Here is a 13,933-nt window from a genome sequence, read left to right as displayed (position 1 = left end):
ACAGATGGTGGGCCAGGTCCTGGGGAAAGGGTCCCACAATGGATGGGAGGTTTAATCCTTTTCGCACAAAGAATGGATGAATTTTACGGAGCCTGGTGAAGTGCCAGGTGAAATGGGTGTGTAGTGAGTAGTGTTTGAGAGTGGGAGACCCAGATCCTGGTGCTGTTAAAAAAAAAAAAAAAAAAACAAGACAAAACAGGGATACAGGGGTGGTGGCTGGTTAGGCTAGGGAGCAGCCCATCTTCTCGATTTCTGGGGCCAAAGTGATAACCCAAAATTCATATTGTTTTTAGACTGGAATGTTACTCTGTATTGGTCATACTCTGTATGAGGTCTGAGGCCTCATTTACTGAGAAATGCCCAGTAAACCATTTACTTTCTCTTTAAGACCTATTTTCCCTTACTTTGGAGAGAAGGAAGAAAGAGGAGTGTTGGTTGCAGCCTACCTCTGCCTCAGGACGGCCCACGTCGGGGCTCCAGCTGCTGCTGCCCTGGACAGGTGGGGTCGCCTGGAGAGCCAGCCCCACGTTCCCTGCCCCTTCTCTACAGACTTGATCAAACACAGTGCAGGGGCCCTGACTGGCCACATTCCTGGTGGAATTTATGCCGAAGGCAGTATGGCAGCCCCCTTCCCTGCCAGCTTTTGCCTTCACATGCTCCCGTCCCATCTCCAGGCCCCGAGCAGGCAGTCGGAGGGTCGGCCTGTCCCGGAGAATGGCTTGTTGGGGTTGCCTTCCCGGCACGTGGTGGCCCGTTGGCCAGCAGCGGCTCCGGTGATTGGCCCGGGCCCAGCTGGGGAGCCAGTTTGCTGCATGTGTTCCCGCCCCCGGCCCTGGAGACAGGATGGTACTTGCTCATCTCCTCCCAGGACAGTCATCCACTCAGGGGGACTGACGGGGTGCCCACTGGGGCCAGGCACTGTGTGGCTGCGTACAGGACCACCCCGGGCAGAGCTCCTGCCCTGCATTTCCTGTTGGGCTACAGGTTCGAGTCGTTGGGTCCCGTGAGCATGAAATGGCGAGGCAGGGGTGCGGGGGGCGGGGTGTGTGTGGCGGGAAGCTGTGTTCTGGAAGATGTCCTATGGGGTCCGTGGAAGGGACAGTTTGTTGCCTTCAGGGTGGGCTGCTCATTTCATGGACCAGCAATTTCTCTGGGCTCAATTCATGCCTTTAAAAAAAAAAATCTCCCCTGGAAAGCAAGATGATCCTTGAAAATGCCCTTGGGAGGCAGCTGGCACTGCAATGTGAGGGCATCTCAGGGGTCAGGGGCCAAAATGTCCTATTTCCCCACTGGAAAATCCCAGGGAGAGGGGCACAGGGACTAAAGGCTGATACGTGTGGGAAGGGCTCAGGTGTCAGCTGGTCGTCTTACCGCATCATCCTCATTCTTGGTGAGGGGGTGGTGGTCTAAGAGGAGCGGGAGCCATGGGTAGTACCTCGGGCTGCGGTGGGTGGTCAAATACCAGGGACTAAGTCCCCTTCCGCCTCCGCCTTTTTCAGGCTACCTGCTACATGGCTTGCTACATCCCTCTAAAATACCACGTTGGAGTTAGAGTCCCGTATCCAAAGGGTCCTTTGTGCCCTGCTGGGTCAGCGAGAGAGCCGGCACCCCTCAACCCGCCCCTGCCCCAGGCCCTGCTCTGGCCTGACCCATGAGTGCAGCCCCCGGGTTCAGTGCGTGTATCAGGCGGTAAGAAGCTGGCTGTGGGCTTGGTGGTTTTCGCATGAGTAATTTGTGCTGTCCCCAGGGAGGGCCCGTGCCCAGGTGGTTTGAGAGGGTGGCCTCTGGAGCAGGGCTTGTCCGGAGCCCCCGCTGGCCAGGAGTCCTGGAGCTGCCCCGAGGCTACTGTGGGAGAAGCTCCAGGTGGGGCCAGAACATCTCTATTTTTAGCAAACTCCTCCCGGTGGCTCCTAGTGCAGCCGGCCCAGAACCTGCCAGCTGCACGCTCGACTATCCTTCTCCAACAACAAACCGCTCCCCAGCACACATCCATACTCTCGAGTCTAGTTATTGAACATTTGGCATGACAAATGATTGAAAGATTTTCCATGTCTTGAATAACCCCCTCCTCCTCAAAATCTGAATGAAAGATTTGGAAACGGAAATACGGATTTCTGCCTGAACTAGTCTGATTTTTTTTTTTTTTAGTTTAAGAGGGATTCTCCACCCCCTAGAACAGCACCAGGCTTTCCTGGGGATGGGAGGGAAGTTCTGCATGTCCCCGTTCACAGTGGAGCTGGATCTGTACTCAGATGCTCTTGCCATGGAACTTTCTGCTGACCAGTCAGCGGTGTCCCCCGAGGGGGCCTGGGCTGAGCGTCACAGCATGCTGGCAAGGGGAGAAGTTGGTTTTACAAATTACATTTCAGTACAAGGCGAGTCACTTTAGGGAAGCGCACTTCGGAAATCTGCACACGCGCGGCAACGTTGGGTGTAGCAGGCGAGCACCGCCGAGGTCAACGCCGGGCTCGTCCACCTCGTTTCCCAAGTGAACCAGTGAACCTCTGGTCGCTCTTGTAAGCCGGCGGCGTTCCTTCCCTGTGTTTCCGAACACAGATTTGGGGATGATACCTTCTGTTTCTGAAATGAAGTAAACACGTTCTGTGGCAGATCAGTGGATTGATTAATTCGGAGGCTTCGCGGAGGCTCATAGCTTGTGTTCCCCGTCGATGACAGCTTACCTTTATTCTGTGTGTGGAAACTTTGTGAGACACAAGCGTACTTTGTTTTGTTTTTTAGTAACAACCCTGACCTGAGGCCGTGAGGGGGTGGGGTTATCTCCTCCCACTTAGGGACTCAGCAGAGGGGTCTCACGAGCCACATGGATGGGCTCCTGACGGAGCTGGTTCTGACCTGCCTCTTCTCTGCCCATACCAAGCTGTCTAAGAGCAGCTTCATATTCAGATAACCCAATTTTTTTTTTCAAAAGATTTTATTTATTTGAGAGCGTGTGTGCACGCGTGTCTGCACTCACACCTGCGCGTGAGTGGGAGTAGGGGCAGAGGGAGAGGGACAAGCAGGCTCCCCACTGATCTGGGAGCCCAACCCGGGGCTCGATCTGGGGACCCTAAGGTTATGACCTGAGCTGAAGGCAGGTGCTAACAGACCAGCCCCCCCAGATGCCCCTCAGATAGCCCAATTCTGAGGATGAGGGGGTGTGGACAGATTTGAAGGCAGGGTGGGGTGTGGGGAAGTCCATCTGGTTTGAAGAATCTGGAGCCTTTGGCATGAGTTCCAGGTGGTAGGGTCAAGGTGAGCTTGAAGGACGGATATGCGTGGTGTCCTTAGGTGAGTGATTTAACGGGCCTCTTACTCCTTGATCTGAGGTTGTTAACTGTGGTCTTGAGGTTTTTTTGCCCTTTCTGGTTTGCGTAGCTGCTTTCTGGGGGAAGATTGGGATATCTTTTGACTTACACACAGAGACATTTACTGTGAGAGAAATTCCAGCCGTTAACCTTAACCATGACCTGGCCAAGTGGCACAGGGACAGATGTCTGGGGCCACGACTCTGCTTGAGTAGGAGAAGTGGAAGCCTTTGGATGCTAGCAGTTTCTTTGGGGGCTGCTTTTGGACTTGGGTTAGGAATGAAATGACTTTATGATTTATGGTGTTTATGAAGACTAGTGTACCTATCTGTTCTCATATACAGATCTTAATAGAGATTAAATACAAAATAAAGAAGAACGCATGAACGAAGATATTCCCATAAGCAATATTGTAGTGTTAGGCGGTGTAATTATGTTTTGTACACTTCCCCAATTAAGCAGTTATGCATTACCGGAAAAACCACCTTTAAGAGATTTAGGAAAGCTTTATAATTTTGTAGATCAAATAAAAACAGATGCATCATATTTTATGCATAGGGTTTAAAATTTTTACGTTCTATGATAAAGTAACTCAATGTGGATTGATTTGTGGAAATTTATGCAGTGACACTGAGATGCATTTGCTTTTTCTGAAAATGACCTGTTGAACAAAAATCTGCTTCTTCAGCAAATCGAGCTCCTGCCGTGCGCCAGCTTCCAGGCCAGAGCAAGGGGGGTTTACCCTGAACCTCAGCAACGTAGTGGTGACCTTTCAAGAACTGGGATGGGCGCAGGGGGCTTCTCCACGGCATGGGTGGGCAGTAGGTGATGCGGACCTCCTGGGGGAATTGACAGTCGCGGTGCTCTCCCCTGTGACTGAGGATGTGCTGTGCAGAGCTTAAGAGCATAACCTCCGGGTGGGCCCTTCGGTCCGGGACACCTGCCCCCTGGTGAAGTCCTTCAGAAGTGACCCCACTTCCTTGTGCCCGAGGGTCTTCACAGTGGGGTGATAGGTGTGAATCCCACCAGATTCTGGGAATCTGGGAGGGAGGAGTGAATTAATGTATGGCAAGCCCTTGACATATGCCTTGAGGAAGATCTCCAGTGTGGGCTTACTGTTATTATTATTACTATTAATTATTACTGATATTATTATTATTACTGTTATAGTAGAGGTTAATGTTGGAGTGCAGAGAATGAGGTGTGGGAGTGGGCAGGACCCTGGGTCTGAAGAGGCAAAGAGAGGACCCAGAGGGTTGTGGGGTGGCCCTGAGTTCAGATCACCACAGCCAGACATGGCTTTTTTTTTTTTTTTTTTTTAAGATTTTCTGTACTTATTTGCATGCACACGCATGAGAGAGCGAGCGAGAAAGAGAGAACGAGAACAGAGGGGGAGTAAGAGGGAGAAACAGACTCCCCGCTGAGCAGAAAGCCCGACTTGGGGCTTGATCCTCACCCTGAGATCATGACCTGAGCCGAAGGCAGACGCTTCACCGACTGAGCCACCCAGGTCCCCAAGACATGGCATTTTAGAGTGATGGCTGTGGGGCCTGGGGGACTGGACCCGCTGTGGCCTCGGTGGGCAACGTGGGGGTTGGAGGAGCTGTCGGAGGAGTGTTTGGCGCTCAGGCTGACCGGCCCCGGGTCCTGGCGGGTGGTGGTGCTTGGGCTGCGTGCACAGTGAGTGGCGCGTGGGGCTTCTGCTCAAGCACTCGGGCTGCGGGTGCCTCGGTCATCCTCTTCAGCTCATTTCACACCAGAGCTTGAGTGTCTGTTTCATTCTGGGCTCCTGGACATGACCCTGTTTTGTTCCTCCGCAGGGAAGCCCGGGTGCCAAGATAGGGCTGAAGGCTGTTTGGTCACGGTCACTTTATCCTCTGTGCCCCTCCCCCGCCCCCATTGGTCATCTTCAGGGACAGGCGTGGTGATGATCCTCTTTAAAAAGGGGGCCAGCAAGGGAAGGCTCAAGTCTTGTCCTGACTCTGCCCTCAGCTTGCTGTGTGACCTTGGGTGAACTCCAGCGCTGCCCCTCTGTCTCTCCTTCAGTGGGGGTCCCTGAGTTCTCTGGGTTGGGGCACGCCTTGGGGTCCCTCCCCATGCGGACTCATCTGGCTGGGGGGACCTCCAGGGGCTCTTGAGGGTGTCCCACACTTCCCTGGGATGAAGTGGCAGTCCTCAGCAAGGGTAGACCGAACCCCACTGGGGATCTTCCTGAAGGGAGCAGGGAGGGGCTGGGGGGACCCTGTCCATTCCTGGCTGGACCGGATGACTCTGCACGTAGATTAAAGGGACCTCCTCCGAGGATGGAGGAGACTTTGGGGTGAGATCAGTCAAGGCACGGTGCTTGAGGGGGAGTCTCAGTTCTCCTTTCCCCTACGGCGGCAATGAAAGTGTCTTCCCTGATAAGATTGTTCCAAAGCGCCGCTGAGTTTCGGGGACACGGCCAGCATGTGTGCAGCGGGGTCCTTCCTCCCCGTGTGGAGACCCTTCTGGGGGTGGGATTGGGACGGAGGTGATTTCCCAGGGGGGACTGGAGGCTGGAGTCACCGTTCTGGGACTGCAGTTGACGGCCCAGGGGAGGACGTCTGTTTTATTACTTGTTTTGGTCTTTCGGGGGGTGCACTTCGAGAAACTTCCCCATAGGTGTAATTTTCCTGTGGTCAGTTTCCCCCTTCCCGCTTGCTGTTCTGCAAGTTCGGCCAAAGATACGTACAGCACGTGGCTGCAGAACCAGTTCCAGCACCGAGGAAAGTTGTCCTGTGTTCACGTCTCGCCCCTGCCGGCTTGCCCCTGCCGGCCACGGAGGAAATTGCCCCTTTCTGTTAGTAGAAAAGCCAAGTCTCGGAAGTTCGGTGAGGCAGCTAGATGTGGCCTGTGAGGCACATCTATGATGCCCAGGGGTCTCACTTGGCTCAGGGGGCTCTCCAGTCACAGCGGATAGACCTCCCTGAGGAGCAGCCCCCCGTGCCATCCCAAGGATGTCCGAGACTTCAGGCATTTGGCCCAGGCTGGATAAGGCGGACCCAGGGTCCGTCCCTGCAGTTGGAATCTTGTCTGCCCCATGAAACCCCCTGAAGGTCCCCTTTCCTCTCCACAGAGGGGTGAGTTCCAGACCCACATGTACAGGCCAGGGTGCTTCTCAGGCCATTGTCCCCGGACAGCTGCTCACCCTCCTCCGCACAGTGTCCTGCCAGCCCCTCTTGGAAGGTGCCCAGAGACAGGTGCTCCTCTGTCCACGTCATTGCTGGCAGCTTTCTCCTTCCTCCTCGGGGGAAGTGGCTTTGGAGCAGGCAGGCAGCGTACTTACTGGGTGCTGTGGCCGTTCGGGTTCTGTGACTCCTGGGGGCACGGGGCAGTGGGAGACACTCGGGTCCCCTTTTGCCTTCTTGGCGGTGGTTTGGGGGAGAGCCTGGAGGGGCTGGAGGACTTCCCCGTGGGAAGGTCAGTGGCTGCCAGATCCCGCAGTGGGCTGCCCGCTCAGCCTCCCCCCCCTGTACCTCTGCTCCAGCTAGGGTCAGGGTCTCTGAGGGGGGGATTTGATGAGGCAGTGGGGACATGCAGGAGAGCACGCCCCCTGTCACACTGCATGGGGGGCCAAATCCACTGGCTTTCTCCATGGTATTTAATATCCTCCTATTTCCGTTCAGTTGGGAGGAATTTTATGAAATGAGTCTGGGAACTTTTTAAATTGCTAGCTGGGGATCGCCACATTTATTGATTTTCCGGTTGCTGCTGGAAATGTCTTCAGTCCTGGTTCTTTGCTTCCCCACCAGGGCCCCAGCACGTAGGGTGGGTGAGAGCATTCCTCCTGCTGGAGGGGCTCACGGTGCGTCGTGTGTGTGTGTGTGTGTTAGGAAGCCGTTTGATGCCTACGAGTTCAGACTCAAACTGACCTTGGTCCTGGCCTGAAATTCATGTCTAACCATCCTTGGCCTCTGGGGGGTGGTCGTCTGTGGGCTGTCATCCTGTGAGTGGTTGGAGACGCAGACACATGCATATTGGACTTGGGGAGCTTCCCAGTACAAGGACATTGGAGCCTGTGGTTAGTGGCAGGAAGGTTGGCGTCCCCTGTCCTGGGGGCTTCAGAGGACAGTGCTGTCCCAGGCTGGAGCACCTATAGGGTGTGGCTACAGTGCAGTCCCCTGGGCACGCCCTGCCGTGACAGCCGTGTAATTGCGGTTGCCTGCACCACCCTTGGGGAGGGGTGGGAAGACTTACCTGCTCAGAGGCTGGAGTTTTATGGGAAAAGTTGAATGTCTACAGGTAACAGAAAAAAGTGTTTGATGTTCCGAAGGGTGTCAGTAAGCAAGACGGCGCCATCCCGGGCAGTCAGAGCTCCCAGTGGGTCTTGGCGCGTGGCGGTGGTGCACAGCTCTGAGCGCACAAGAGGACCGTGGTTCCGGGCTGTCCAGGGCCTTCCCAGCCCCCCACCCCTCCCCCGCCGTGGGCTCCACGGCTGTGTCCACAGGGTAAACTCTAGGTGAGAAGCCACTCCCTTGGGTGGATCCTGCCATTCCAGCAGCCTGGGAGGGAAGTGAACAGGCAGCCGCTGTGCTTGGCGGGCGGGGTGAGCCCGGTGCTGCCCTGTACGCTGCCCGTGCACAGCTGGAGAATAGGAACATCCCGAGGTGTGCACGTTGTCAAATGACTGTTTCAAAGGGAGACAGTTAAGAGGGCCTTGGCGTGTGTTCGGGAACACTGGAAATACATTCCTCGGGTAGATAAGTAATCATACATCTGGGTTTTCTGGAGTACCGGGAGTGTACCAAGGAGGATGTAAAAATAAAGGTACTTGGTGCATCCGTAGTAAGGGCAGCGAAGTGCCGCTCACGGGCTGGCTGTTCTCCTTGTGTTCGGCTCAGGGCAACTCGGTGGCTCCCTGGGACATGTGTCTTCAGGGATGGCTGATGCGCAGGAACCGCAGGGGGACTGGACGCAGATGTGCACCTCCGCAGAGCTGACCATCCGAGTGAGCCTGTGGACGGGCACGCCGGTGGGTTTGGGTTCCCTGAGTTGTGCGTGCAGTTCACACCCAGGAGCCCTGAAGCTTCGAGGCTCTGGGAGCGGACGGGCGTGTCAGGGCGGTGCTCTCTGAGGGCAGTTTCCTTACGCGTTTACATCTGGGGAGTGGTTTGCTGGTCTCATTTTTTTTTTTTTTTTTAAACCTTTTGGCTTGGAGAAATTTTCCCTCCGGTTATGGTAATTTTCCTTTCCTAATATGTAAATTGATTACAGCAGCTCTTTCAAGTCTTGCTCATTTGATTATCCATGAGCCTCCTTCTGCCTCTTAGTGAAACTTATTTTTAGCACAGTCCTTGAAACCTCAGTGTGAGACTGTCCATCTTCTGCTCTCCGAGCTGCCGAAGGTCGTTTTAATCAGCCCCATCCACCAGTTGCCTTGCGAGTCAAGCTAACGTGGGAGGAACAGGGCCGAGGGACAGGGCCTCCTGGATGAGCCTGGTCCGCGCTGAGTGCCAGCCTGCTGCCTTCCCGGTCCCGGTGGACAGGGATGGGCGAACTTGACCGGACCAGCGGCCGCCTGGATCCGGGCAGCTCCACGGACGCCGGGGTTCTGGGGCGGGGCGCAAACACACAGTTGTCACTAGCCAACCCCCCAGGTGGGCCGACTCCTTGCAACCTGCCATCAGTCTGAGCAGGACCTTGTGTCATTAGGTGTCTGTTCGCCGCTTGGCCAGTGGTGTGCTTGCGATGCACGCTGATTTACCAGGGTTTGGTAAATCGGGAGCAGGGGGGAGAGTGTGGCTGTGTTTGGGGGTGCAGAGGTATCCCTGGGCCCATCTCCTGGGGCCGTCTCTGCGGTGGATTTTCACAGGGCCGCCTTCATCAGCAGCCGGTGACTCGGGGTGTTTTTTCGGAGTGTCACCTCGATAAGAATAAAAACGGTTTTTTGGTGCTTGATTGGATTTGTTTGCTAGAAGATTAGTACAAAAGCAGGAAGGAAAATGAGTGTGTGGCGGAGGTGATTGCTAGAGACTGGCAGAAGGTTATTTACGGATTTCTGCTGACAGTCCTTGTTTAAAGGACTTCCCTGCGAGATTTATGAAGCCTTTCCAATTTATTGTCTTGCCCAGTAAGGTAAGCAAATAAATAGGTAATTCTCTTTTATTATAAACCTCGCCAATATTAGATTAAAAATAAGAGGAAACTGGGCTCCGTTTTTCCAGCCCAGTGTGTTTCTGGAATTTGGAAAGCATCTTGGAAAGCCTTTTTGTTTTGTTTTTGGCCCAGGCACACTGTGCATTTAAAAGATAAAGTCTGACCCTTGATATCGTGTGTGTTGTTCACCATCCTTGAAGGGAACCAGCTGCTGGCTGCCTGGTGGGGGATGGAGACATTGGGGACAGGGGGCTGGATGTTGAGCCAGGGGTCCCCAAGGCCCTGCCCCGGGTTGGGTCCCTGTGGCTGCACCCAGAAGGGGGACTCACATTTAGGCCTGGATCATAGCCCTCCGTAAAACACAGAACCCGTTCTGATCAGACTGGAACTTTTCTAGACACTTCTATCACCTTGATTTCCCTGTCCCTTTTCCTTTTGGGACCCCCTTCTCTGAAATGCTTGGTGCTTCCCACACTTTCGCGAATTGTGATTTGCTCATCATTGCTGTGTGAAGGACCCAGATGGGGAACTTGGGTTTTTAGGTAAGCAGGGACATATTATTTTGTAAAAAATAAACAACTCATATCTTGGAGGGGACGTTACTGCTGAAGATTCGGGCGGGGAGAGTTTGGTGACCCGGACCCTCCTAACGTCGCCCCCCACCCCCAACCTCCGCCTGCCCAGAGCCCACTGGAAATCGCTCTGGCCTCTCTGCAGGCTCCAGGCAGTACATCTGGGGAGACATCCTGTTCGCCTCTGGGGAGAATGTGTTGTATGTGTCTGTCCCTAGATGTTCATGGTGGAGTGGAGCTATTTTGGAGGGAGTCATAATTGGTGTTTTGTAACAGACTGTGGGGTCCGCGATCCGCAGACCCTGGCCTGTGGCGGGTGCACAGTGTGAGTTCCGGGAAGTCTCTGCGGGGTAGTTTCAGGAGTAAAATCGCACCCGAACAGGGAGGCCTGGAGGGTGCTGAGAAGGGTAATTCCCGAGAGAGGGGGATATGTGGGGTGGGGTTTGCTTTCCTTGTTGCCTCTTCCTTCTCTGGGCACACGGAGGGGAAGTGGACCTTTCCTCCTCTCAGGGCTCCTGAGCTGTTGGGGGTGGGGCATGGCACAAAGTGTGGCGGAGGCGGAGCCAGGCCTGGGGACCGCAGCCTGATCAAGCCTGACCAAGCCTGACGGGGTCTGGCCTGCAGGGAGCAGATCTCCCAGCCAGAGGGCAGTGAGCGGGTGGGGAGCCAGGCAGGGGCGGGGCGTGGGGGGCGCGGGACCCAGGCTCCTGGCCACATGCGCTGAGGTCAGGGAAGGCGTCTCGAAGGGAGTGGCCTGTGGACTGTGAGTTGCAGGTGGCAGTGAGGAGGGACTGCTGAGTTCCCTCCAGCTTGTCTGTCCCGGAGGCTGCCCTGCCCTCCACCGGGCCCCCTCCGGCCCCATCTTCCTCATCCCGTCTGGACCTGACATCACCTGGGAGCATTGACGGAAGGTCTGAGCCCAGCCCCCAGCCTCAGGTTCTGAGTCCCCGGTCTTGGGGTGGGACCTGCCTTGGGTCGTTTGAGAAGCTCCCAGATGATTCTAATGGGCAGCCAGAGAGCCACCGCCCAGCTTACCTGCCCTCAGCTGGGGCCGCTCGCCCCTTTCTGCCCGTGGCCACAAGGCACGCGCCCGCAGACGGGGATGGGGGTGGCCGGGCCGAGATAGCCTTCCTGGGAACACGGCTCCTCAGACGCGCATCTGATGTGACAGGTACACCCTACCCGCAGGGCCGGACATCAGGTGACCCAGAGCCTCTCACCGCCGAGTGTCAGAAGCCGGAGCCACTGGCCAGTTTCCCACCAGCAGGTGAGGGTCTTTGGGGCTGTGCCATTTCCTCTGCAGGGCTCTCGTGGAGTGAAAGTGGGGTCAGGTTTGCGGACAGGTGGCCATGAGCACGAGAGGGGGCGGGGGGAGGCCCAGCTGCTGCGATTCCAGCTGCCCCAGGGCCCCTCCTGCTTATAGGAAAGGAAAGCTGCGCCTCCCGCCTCCTGAGAAGTAGCTTCCGGAGCGTCCAGATCTTCCTTCCGGGGTCAGTGGTCAGTGGGGAGGAAAGTGGCCTTTTGCCTCGGGAACAAAGCTGGAGGCAGGGCTCAGGCCAGTGGACCTCTCAGGGCTCCATCCCTGAGGGCGGATGTGAGCCCCAGAAATGGCTCTAGCCAAGAGGATGGGGTGGGGAGGATCTTATATGCATTTTTTAGGAAAAGAATCCCCAACTATCGGTAGTTCTTGCAGGAGCCTGGGACTTAATGTTGTTCAGAGCCCTTGCGTGGGGTTCTGTGTCGGGGTGGGGTGGGGAGATGTGGGACGGGAGGAAGAGGCAGCGAAGGGTGAGGGGTGGGTGCTGAAGGGGGAACAGGGGACGCCCCGAGATGCTGCCAGGAATTGTCTGCTTGCAGGACGCTGGGCTTTGGTTTTGGTGTAGGCACTGGGGTGGGGGAGGGATGAGGGGAGCTGGGGCCCCCCAGAGGAGGAAGTGAGCACTACCAGTGTGATTCCTGGACCAAGGAGAGGCTCTTCTAGCTGGACTGAGTGGGTGGCCGCGTCCCATGGCCCCCTGTGGGATGCAGTCTGGCTGCCTCCCCTTTATTAGGAAAGGGAAAGGGTTTGAAATTCTAATAATCCCAGGATCCTGGATGAAGCCACTGGGGGTTAGTGTGGTGGGGCAGGGGCAGCCACCAGCAGGCTGGGCTGAGAGGCCGCAGCTGGGGGTGTGGTACCCCCTCGGGCCACCTGGGTGGGGGAGGAGGGGTGGCGGGAAGCGGAAGTCCGTGGGAGTCCGCCTTGAAGCCCAATCGCATTTCACTGTATTCCTCCTGCCCTGCTGGCCTTTGCCGGGCAGGTCACGAGTGGCCTTCCACTGGGTGCTCTGGAGTTGAGCTCAGTTTGAACCTCTGCTTTTGCTGCCGTGGACTGTGGCACGAGGCTCCAAGCCTCCGTCTCCGTGTCCGGGAGTCGGGAGTCCTGACAGTGACCCGACGGAGAGGCTGCCGGACTAGCGTACGTGATGGGAGTGGGAGTCGCAGCTGTGTGGGGCTGGCCAGCGGGGGCGGCCTAGATCCTGTGGACCCACAGCAAGTAGAAAAAACAACGTGCATGTGGCTTTCAGATGCTTGTGTTTGTTCGTGCTGCGGACATGCGTTTAAAATCTGATCTTGTTTCGTGCTTAAAATCATACCAGTGAAGGTCTCAAATGCTTTTTATGTGCCTTTCTTTTTGGAACCAAACGTCATTGTCCACGCAAAAGAAAAAAACAGGCACAAACGAACTCCTGTAATCTTGGGGCCGTGGCCAGGAAGTCTGTCAGGCGCCCAGAACTCAGTTAATCGTGCGTTGATTCCCACGTGTTAGGCTCCAGGAGGAACACAGGGAGAAGCGGCCACTTCCTGTCCGCACGGAGCTCCCGGGCTGGAGAGATGGCTTCGCTCGTTCTTTTAAGGAAGCTCTTAGACTTTGGGGTTCCTTTTTGTCAAAACAACTCTGAATTTGTGAACTGTCCGAGGTAAAAACGTCATTTCCCAAGACCAGTGCAGTCTTTCTATAGTGGTTTGTAGTCGACAGCTGCGTTCAGATGTGTTCTAGGGACAGCCTACCAGCCACGACCCCTGTTTCCAGGTGGAGAAGGTGAAGGGTGAGGAAGGCTACCCAGACGCTCTCAGAAGAGCTGCCGCTGTGTGTGTCCGTGCGTCCCCTGCTCACTGCGCTCTGGTGCTGTAGACAGTGCTCGTATCCCCATCCGTATCCTCAGACACTTCCTGCACTGGGGACCCTGCCGAGATGGATCGAGAGGCAGGAGTCTGCCTCTGGCCAAGAGGTTGACCAGAAATCTGTGCGGTGTCTTTTGATGGCTGGCCCGCCCGCTGTACACACATTTGCACACGCCAGGCACCTGCTATCAGATTGAGCCATTTGGGCGGGATCCAGGGGGCTTGAGCTCCTCCACTGGCTTCCCTCACAGTCCAGGGAGCTGTATGCGGGCAGCGTGCCCAGGGCCAAGTTCAGACCCGCCCGCTGTAAGGGGACCCTTTGAACGGAGTCATCCATTCTGATTTTTTCTCTTGGGGTATCTGTCACTTGCTGAAAAGAGTTCGCTCTCTGAGGCTGTCATTCAAAGCATCATTTTGTGCCGTACCATTAGAATTTTCAGAGCGTTTGCTGATTTGCGTTTATTGAAACTAAATTCATTAGGATGATGGGAAAATAGCGCTCAACTGTTTACCAGATCGGATCCCTGTTTTTGATGTTTCCGTACATCATCTGTTCTCACTCAAATGTTGCAGAATTGGTTGATAAAGTGGTATGCAGATGAAAATCCATATTTTAGTGGAGTGTGTTTGTGTTTTTTTTTAATTCAAATGAGTTTATAAGAATATTCTATCCAAGGTGCTTGATTTGCCGTGGGAAGCGGAGCCTGTGTGGGTGTGAGGGTACTGGAGGGCTGGAGGGTGGCTTGGTCTGGGAGAGTTGGCAGACGGGCTGGG

The 13,933-nt window shown here is 55.5% G+C and overlaps 1 protein-coding gene across 5 annotated transcripts in view; it reads left to right on the top strand.

Moving 5' to 3' along the window:
• The window catches only part of CTBP2 (C-terminal binding protein 2), a 152,726-nt gene that overhangs the window by 13,739 nt on the left and 125,054 nt on the right, over positions 1-13,933 (top strand). The window contains exon 3 of one of the 5 annotated variants that reach the window (XM_046027991.1): positions 11,183-11,261. The exons of 3 other annotated variants lie outside the window; for them this stretch is intronic. The gene's annotated coding sequence lies outside the window, so the exon portion shown is untranslated. Of the gene's footprint in view, positions 1-11,165; positions 11,262-13,933 lie in introns of all 5 variants that reach the window. One more of the 5 variants, XM_046027992.1, reaches the window with a different exon arrangement.

This window comes from Meles meles, chromosome 13 (assembly GCF_922984935.1).
Source record: "Meles meles chromosome 13, mMelMel3.1 paternal haplotype, whole genome shotgun sequence".
Classification (NCBI taxonomy): domain Eukaryota; kingdom Metazoa; phylum Chordata; class Mammalia; order Carnivora; family Mustelidae; genus Meles; species Meles meles.
Note: the sequence above shows the minus strand (reverse complement) of the source record. Positions and strands in the feature narration are given on the sequence as shown.